General features: G+C 41.6%; 1 long non-coding RNA gene across 1 annotated transcript; it reads right to left on the reverse strand.

The window, feature by feature from the left end:
* Window positions 1–7,251: 7,251 nt before the first annotated feature.
* Window positions 7,252–7,741, reverse strand: LOC139064412 (uncharacterized). Its single transcript, XR_011517478.1, has 2 exons — window positions 7,422–7,741; window positions 7,252–7,336 (listed from the first exon to the last, which is right to left on the reverse strand). It is a non-coding gene; the product is annotated as an uncharacterized lncRNA (long non-coding RNA).
* Between the last annotated feature and the right edge of the window lie 1,551 nt (window positions 7,742–9,292).

Here is a 9,292-nt window from a genome sequence, read left to right on the forward strand (position 1 = left end):
TCTGCCTGTGAGCGTGACGTGCATCTAGTGATTGCCGCTCTGAAGTCTCCCAATGCAAGATCCTGTCCAGCAGTGAGGGTGTCAAAGTCTGAAAGCCAAGTGTTTCCACCCTCCTGTATGTCTGGTAATTTATCTATTAAAGCCTGTATGTCACCAAGGGAATACGGCTGATAGACTTTCTGGGCGTTGGGTTTATTCTGCACCAGGGGTAATTGGTAAGTGGGTGGTCCCATGGACCTAGTGTGTCTTCTCTCTGGCTCTGGGGATGGAGGGAGGGAAAGCTGATCCCCTTCTCCCCCAAACTCTTCCTTATTGGGCGGCTCTGGCCATTCTTCCTCTAGGAGAGATTTATGACTCTGACTGGCTGCTGGAGGGGGATCAGATGATTCATGTCCCACCAGAACCATTTTAACCACTACACTTTTATTAGGGTCTTCCTGCTCTTCACCTTTTAGCTGGGAGGAAGAAAAAATTGGTGTTTGCTTTTGTTCTTGTGCTATGGGCCACACTGGTGGGCAGTTTGCCCAAGGCGCTGGAGGGGGAGCATGGGAGCTCATACCCATGTTGTAATCAGGAGCAACCAGGCCCTGACTGAAGTAGGGAGTAGTGAACTGTTTCTGTGAGTTATCTATTTCCTGACGCTTAGCTCTCAGTTCGAACGGCGCAGCTGGGTTGCTCGCAGACGGAATGCTGTTTAATGTTTCATTGCTTCTCAGATAAGAATTGTGTGTCTCAGGGGCTGTTGGACTGACTTTAACGTCTGATCCTGAGGTCATAGTTACACTTGACCACTCGCTCTCATTATCAAGTGGGACTTCAGGCTGAATGTCCAAAGTACCGCTTGTGACTTTAATTAATGGATACATTCCAGCTGTCGGAGCAGTAGAAGAGTAAGGAGGTGGATGCTCCTTTTTTACGCGCTTCATATGAGGTCTGGCGGTGTTCCATAACATTATCCATTGCATGTACTTACTCACACGGGCTGCCTGCCTGTCAACCTCACTTTTTGCTTTCTTCCTCATCAACATTCCAGCTTCCCTCAGAGTCTCTTCAGCCTTCTGCCTTTTCTCTCTCGCTTCTGCAGCTTTTATTTCCCAAATCCTGCTCCAATTTCCTCTGCTGTTAACATCTGTTCCTTTTTCCTTCATCGCCTTTTCTGCTGACTTTCTCAATAAAACCTTATTTCTCGTAGCTTCAACCGGGCTGCTTGTCAAATTTATCACAGTTTCCATACAAGCTAATTGTTCTCCTAGTGTACTCAGAATGTCATCAGACCCCCATCCATCATCCTCCGTTTCACAAACATGTTCTTTTTCCATCATTCTGTTAGTATGTCGTATGTTGCTGACTTTTGGTGACAATCTGGACTGACAAGGGGTTTAGCCCATAGGGGGCTCTAACTCGTCAGTATTGATTAGTGAGACAGCGCCAATGACCTCTGTGGTATTTCCTTCTTCAACCTGTGTTTCAGGTGAGGAAATCTTGCCTAGAGCATCCACGAGGGCGCGCTGTATTTCTCTCACTTACACATACAATTTGTTAGTACAGTTCATTCATTCATTACCCATCTTTTAACTGCGGAGCGTGTGATGATTTCCGCTTATTCAACTAATCTCTATTAGTTGTGATATGAAAAAATCTATGTGCTTTTACACTTATTCTTTACTATCTGCTCTGTAAGTGCAGATGATATGTTGCTAAGCCTAAAGAGACTTATTTACTCTCATTTGGAGTTTATTCTGTCTCTTTTATTATGTAATTCAAGTTAATCAGTCAGCTCCATCTGTTTTACCGACAAAGCTGATTGAGACTTGACATTCATACAGCGTGTTTTCTAACTATAGTGTGTGTTTTGTGTCAAAAAATACAGTTTCATAACCACATTGCTCATTTCATGCAGAAACAGCCAAAAAACATTGCTCATTTACGCAGACACAGCCAAAGCACGCAGAAATAGCCAAAAGCACTGCTCTCTTCACACAGAAGCAGTCAAAACATTTATCATCTTATGCAAAAACAGTTACCTCAGAACATTTTTCTCATTTCATGCAAAAGGTCCTCGACCTTAAAATCCAGGGAGCTCTCTTTAGCCTCCCCTTCCCTTAACACAAAAACCAGGTCCTTGACCTTAAAATCCAGGGAGCTCTCTTTAGCCTCCCCTTCCCTTAACACAAAAAACCAGGTCCTTGACCTGTGGACTTTTAGGGTTCCCACACCTATGGATCCAGCCAAGCTTTATATAACCTCGTTATATATTCTATCCGCTCGTCAGCAAATAGTGTGGTCAGCCACGACCTGGAAATGGAACTTTAGGGCTCCTCAGCCCTGGGTCACCATCCCTTCATCTGTACTATTTCCTTTTCTCATTTACTCATTAAACCATTACAAAAAATCCTCATTTCATTTCACCACTAAACCATTACAAAAAAAATCTCTTATTCTCCTGCACTTGTCTCCACTTTCTTCTCCAACTATTATTTTAGGACCTCAGCTACTGTGATTCTGGACACAAATGCTTTGGATAAATCCAATGAGCAGATTTTAGGAAATAAGGCCTGCTTACCTTAGTTTTTCACCGCGGTGTTTTTGTGCCAAGATCTGTTCGCTGGGTCAGTGGGTCGAATCGTCCTCCAAAAAACTCCTTTTTCTTCAAAAAAAGAAAAAATCCTGTTCGTGACGCCAAATTTGTTGGTCTCTCTTCCGTTAGACCAAGCACGGGTACGGAGTAGATGGAGTTAAACACCTTTAAAGTTGACAGAACGAGGAGACAAATGATCAGAAGTCCATTCACTGTTTCACCGCTCTAGAGGGAGAGTCTCAACTGCAGCAAGTCCCGCGACCTGCTCTTGACAGCTGCTTCGGACAGACTCTCGCCGCTCCGCTGAAAACGGCTGATTTTTATTGAAGATTACAGGAATGTTACATACGCAGTTTGCCATGTACATACGTCAATGATTATGACAGGTGAAAATAACAGCCTTGTTAGCGGACAGTCTAGAACATTTATCCTTGAAAGTACCAGGAACATCGTGATACATTTATGACAGGAGAAGATACATTCACGGTGCGGAGAGGCACTGAGTGTAGATGGAATGTGCACACTCCTTTCTCTGGTGCAGGAAAAGATACACAGCTATTAATCTTTGTGTGGAGGCCTTGAGTATCTGAGCGAGTTTCCATAGCATAGAATAATAAAATGAGCTTTTAAAGTAAATATATATATATATATTGCCTTGTTAGGCAGGATCTAACATGTCACAAGAACTTGTAATTAGAAGATGAGCAGACACATCTCCCTTTTGGAGTTCCTGCAGCTGTTTTAAGAGCTTGTGCAGGACAGTATAACATGATCCCATAAAAAGAGTAGCATGTAAGAATGAATAATAAAAGAGCTTATATGAGAGTTACATATATTTTCAGGAACTGGAACCAAAATTATGTGAAATTGTGCTTGGTGCAACATAATTCTGTGTGTGCCATTTAAAAACTGTACATCCTATCCACTCCACTCCTTCTGTTATCGATACAGACCATTAATTGGAGTATCTTAAAACAAATTTGACCTCTCTAGGACATTCATAAGCCAAGTTATGAGCCTCCAAAGGTGTATCCGGACATTTTTCTTTAGATGACACCATGCTCGGTGACCTTTGGGCCATGGTTTGACCCCCTTAGGAAGGTGCTATCATCATGAAAAGTTCAGATAACTTACAACTCAATAGATTCTACCTTCCTGTTGTGTTTCAGCCAGATTGGACCTTGTTTTCACACAAAAGGAACCAACATTATGTGAAAATGTGCTTTGTGCGACATATTTCAGGGTGCTGTTTAAAAACCGTAAGTGCTAATAACTCCATTCCTTCTGCTGGTGATAGGGGCTGTTAATTGGAGTCATTTAAACCCAACCTGACCTCTCTAGGACATTCAGAAGCCAAGTTATGAGCCTCCAAAGGTGTATCCGGACATTTTTCTTTAAGGCAGAAGTGATCCGGTGACCTTTGTGACATCATCTGACCCCCTTAGGAATGTGCTGTCATCATGAAACGTGCAGATCACTTACAACTCAATAGATTCTACCTTCCTGTGGTGTTTCAGCCAGATTGGACCTTGTTTGAGGGAACTGGAACCAAAATTATGTGAAATTGTGCTTGGTGCAACATAATTCTGTGTGTACCATTTAAAAACTGTACATCCTATCCACTCCACTCCTTCTGTTATCGATACAGACCATTAATTGGAGTATCTTAAAACAAATTTGACCTCTCTAGGACATTCATAAGCCAAGTTATGAGCCTCCAAAGGTGTATCCGGACATTTTTCTTTAGATGACACCATGCTCGGTGACCTTTGGGCCATGGTTTGACCCCCTTAGGAAGGTGCTATCATCATGAAAAGTTCAGATAACTTACAACTCAATAGATTCTACCTTCCTGTTGTGTTTCAGCCAGATTGGACCTTGTTTTCACACAAAAGGAACCAACATTATGTGAAAATGTGCTTTGTGCGACATATTTCAGGGTGCTGTTTAAAAACCGTAAGTGCTAATGACTCCATTCCTTCTGCTGGTGATAGGGGCTGTTAATTGGAGTCATTTAAACCCAACCTGACCTCTCTAGGACATTCAGAAGCCAAGTTATGAGCCTCCAAAGGTGTATCCGGACATTTTTCTTTAAGGCAGAAGTGATCCGGTGACCTTTGTGACATCATCTGACCCCCTTAGGAATGTGCTGTCATCATGAAACGTGCAGATCACTTACAACTCAATAGATTCTACCTTCCTGTGGTGTTTCAGCCAGATTGGACCTTGTTTGAGGGAACTGGAACCAAAATTATGTGAAATTGTGCTTGGTGCAACATAATTCTGTGTGTACCATTTAAAAACTGTACATCCTATCCACTCCACTCCTTCTGTTATCGATACAGACCATTAATTGGAGTATCTTAAAACAAATTTGACCTCTCTAGGACATTCATAAGCCAAGTTATGAGCCTCCAAAGGTGTATCCGGACATTTTTCTTTAGATGACACCATGCTCGGTGACCTTTGGGCCATGGTTTGACCCCCTTAGGAAGGTGCTATCATCATGAAAAGTTCAGATATCTTACAACTCAATAGATTCTACCTTCCTGTTGTGTTTCAGCCAGATTGGACCTTGTTTTCACACAAAAGGAACCAACATTATGTGAAAATGTGCTTTGTGCGACATATTTCAGGATGCTGTTTAAAAACCGTAAGTGCTAATGACTCCATTCATTCTGCTGGTGATAGGAGCTGTTAATTGGAGTCATTTAAACCCAACCTGACCTCTCTAGGACATTCAGAAGCCAAGTTATGAGCCTCCAAAAGTGTATCCGGACATTTTTCTTTAAGGCAGAAGTGATCCGGTGACCTTTGTGACATCATCTGACCCCCTTAGGAATGTGCTGTCATCATGAAACGTGCAGATCACTTACAACTCAATAGATTCTACCTACCTGTGGTGTTTCAGCCAGATTGGACCTTGTTTGAGGGAACTGGAACCAAAATTATGTGAAATTGTGCTTGGTGCAACATAATTCTGTGTGTGCCATTTAAAAACTGTACATCCTATCCACTCCACTCCTTCTGTTATCGATACAGACAAGGGCGTCAGTTTGTTTTTAGAATTGCTGGGGACAATAACCATACACTTGATTGGGGTTTAAAAATTGCTGGGGACAATCATTAAATAGGCTAGCATATTTAAGTATTCATTAGTTTTTAATGTTTCACTCCAATTTGCACAGTAGTGTATTGACAGTTATTTAAAAACCTGTTTTGTTTTTTCAACGTCACTAAAACCCCCCATTAGCCTGTAAGCAAGGTGGAATCTTTACATCCATGCAGCTAGCCTAGCAAAAAAGATTGTGTATTATACATATATATATATATATATATATATATATATGTATATATATATATATATATATATATATATATATATATATATATATATATCCTTGTTATATTATTTGTGACTATCAAATTAGATTTTCAGAGAAAAATACTCATCTTTATCAGGCTCCACTCTCTGGTCAACTCCACGCTCCCACAACCTAGCTGTCCGTGAACTACCGGATTGATTTTTTTTAAAGTGAAGAAGGTGAAAAGTAGGTGTCCGTCAACCATGTCGAAAAGAAGGAATGCAACCGATATCAGGTGGTTTTTCGGCAAGAAAAAATGTGCTGTAAGTGCATCCCTACAAAAAAGACTAAGATATCCAGTTTTATCATTTAATATTGACTTACTTAGTAGTAGATAAAAGAGGGCAAGTTTCTCTACTGGTAACAGTTAGCTAGCAGCAATAACGGTTAAAAACCATCCAGTTTATGCTAGGTGACCAAAACTCTTTTTCCGTGACATTTTTGCTTTTTATGTGCCATTAGGGCGGGGCATCTGGGAAGATTTCATAAACTGATAAAATGTCTAGGTTTTCATCGTTTTCAGAAGACTTCATCTTACAATACATAAATACAACAGCACAGCCGTGATATACTCCCGACCTGCTCAAGTGGATGGTTCTGAACGGTTGCAGTAGCCTACTAACATCCAGGAGTTGCACCTGTTACTGAGTGGTGCTGTTTAACTAATTCCAACTAGGTCCCCATCTAGCAAATGGTCCTATTATGTTAAATGACCCATCCATAACTAAAAAGTATTAGAGGGATACATTTTTAGGTTGAAGTGTGTAGATGAATAAGTCTCAGAGTAGTTTGGGGGTGTAAAAGTGAGATTCCAACAGCATGACCCTAACCCCTTACATGACCTTAACAAGCCCTTTCATAGCCTTGCAAAACTGTGTTAACCTTAAATCAGATTTTGATGGCATTGATACTACAAAATAGCACTACATTTGTTCAGTAGGAATCAGCACCCCCTAGAGTCACATGTGTCTTAGTGCATCAGATTTTTGTCCCATATGACTGACCAATTTGTTTCAGGGTATCTTTTTTTAAACCGTTAAGTTATTTCCACAGATATTTTTTTTCCACTTTTTGACTTATTAGCCTAGCTGAAGTTATTTATATTTTCTAACCACAAAGAACCAGCACATTTTAAAGTCAAAAGCTTTCTTCAAGTAAACAACACACAAGTTCAGTGCTTCAGGAATGTGTCTCATTTTTGGATGTCAAATAATGGACACCCAAAGAACCTAAACTTTTCCAACAAAACCAAAGATAATTAAGTCAAAGTCTATGCTGCATTGCAAATTAAAAAAAAATCAAATCCCACAAGTTGTAATGTTTATTTGAATACCCTTTTTCTATCAGGAACAGCATGTGACAGAGGAAAATGAAGACACGCAGGAACAGGCAGCTGAGAATGCAGAGGTGAAATTCACATCAACAGAAAATCATATAACCTTACAGTAAATATGAAACCAACTTTGGTATACTCTTACAGCAAGTGCAATCACTGGATGAAGAAATGGAGAGTGTTGAAACAAGCTCAGATCAGATTCAGCAGGTGAGGGTTCAGGAAGCAAACATATGCAAGATTTATCCATCTGCAGGGCTTTGCATTGGTTCAACTTGTACAAAAATGTGGAAGGAAAACAGATTTGATTAAAACAACAGATCTACAACACTACAATTACTACTAAAATACAAACATAAAAGTAAGTTGTGTATATAACATCATGGCAATAGTAGACCAATTGGAGAACAGTGTAGAATCAAAACATTTCTGAGAGCTATGTATGGAAACTAATGACAACTGAATAATTACATTATAGGTCGAGCCATCAGCTACTGATCTCGGGAAGCAGGATAACCCTCCACATGCAAACCAGGAGATCCATACAGCTGAGGGTCCAAGTTCCCCATACCAACCAGCAGCACAGCTCATTGAGCCACAAACTCTGCCGAACCGCAGTCTTCACTTCCAGGAGAGCTGGTTCAAAATCTTCCCCTGGCTCCATTACAGTCCTGAAATAAAAGGAGTTTTGTGCTTCTACTGCACAACTGCTTTTAAAAAGAACATTTCAACAATGGCAAAAAAAACTGAACATACCTTTATTTCTCAGGGGTTCAGAAACTGGAAGAAGGCTAGGGAGTCATTTGACAGGCACGCTGGTAGTAGGGCACACATAATTGCTGTCAACACACACACACGCACACACACAGGTCAGTCAGAATGCAACTATGCAGCATCTCAGAAAGTGCACAAGAGAAGGCCAGGTCAGCACTGATAGAAATTGTTAGTTCAGTGAGGTACCTTGCTAAACAGGGCCTAGCTCTCAGAGGTCATGACAATGATGACGGAAACTTCAAGCAGCATCTGGATGAGAAGGCTGAGAATGACCTCAATCTGGCAAGCTGGCTGCAGAAGTATCATTCCTACACAAGTCCTGCGTGTCAAAATGAGCTGCTGATGTTAATGAGCAACAACCTTATCAGACAAATAACAACTGAAATCCATGGGTTACCTGTACTGCAGTTCTCTCTAATAATGGATGGGACCCAGGATATATCTGGCACTGAACAGGTTTCAATATGCCTCCGGTATGTTGATGATGGCCTGGAGCCTAAGGAGGAGTTTGTTGGACTGTACGAGGCTTCTTCAACAACTGGCGAACACCTTTTTAAAATTGCCTCTGATGTGCTGCTCCGTTTAGACCTCCCTTTCTCAGGTCTACGTGGACAGACCTATGATGGAGCAGCCAACATGTCGGGGCACCTGTCAGGGTTACAAGCTCAGATTAGAAGAGAGCAACCATTGGCCACCTTTGTCCACTGTGGCCCACACTGTGTGAACCTTGTCACACAGGCTGCATGTACCTCCACACCTGTGATCAGGGACGCTCTACAGTGGGTACACGAGCTGGGCTGCTTGTTCGCTCAGTCTGGCAAATGCAAAACAATATTCAAAGACATATGCATATCAAAAAAAGGCTCCTTCACTTCCATCAAGCCTCTGTGTGCCACCAGATGGACTGTGCGCATACCAGCAATCAGAGCAGTCCTGACTCAATATGAGTCCATCTTGGCTGCCCTGGAAGAGATGGCATCTACAAATCTCACCGACAGTACTGCTTCTAAAGCTAACGGCCTACTTGACAGACTGGAAAAGGGCAACACCATTCTTGGCCTTCTTCTGGGACAAGAGATCCTCATGATGTTGGAGGACCTGAACTTGAGTCTGCAGGCAAGAGGAAAAACCATCAGTGGAATGCTGAAAGCTGTTGAATACACCAGACAGGGCTTTCTCTCTTTGAGGACTAATGATAGTTTCATGAGCATCTATGGTAAAGCTGTGAAACTTGTTGCAGAC

Source organism: Nothobranchius furzeri, unplaced genomic scaffold (assembly GCF_043380555.1).
Source record: "Nothobranchius furzeri strain GRZ-AD unplaced genomic scaffold, NfurGRZ-RIMD1 Scf024, whole genome shotgun sequence".
Classification (NCBI taxonomy): domain Eukaryota; kingdom Metazoa; phylum Chordata; class Actinopteri; order Cyprinodontiformes; family Nothobranchiidae; genus Nothobranchius; species Nothobranchius furzeri.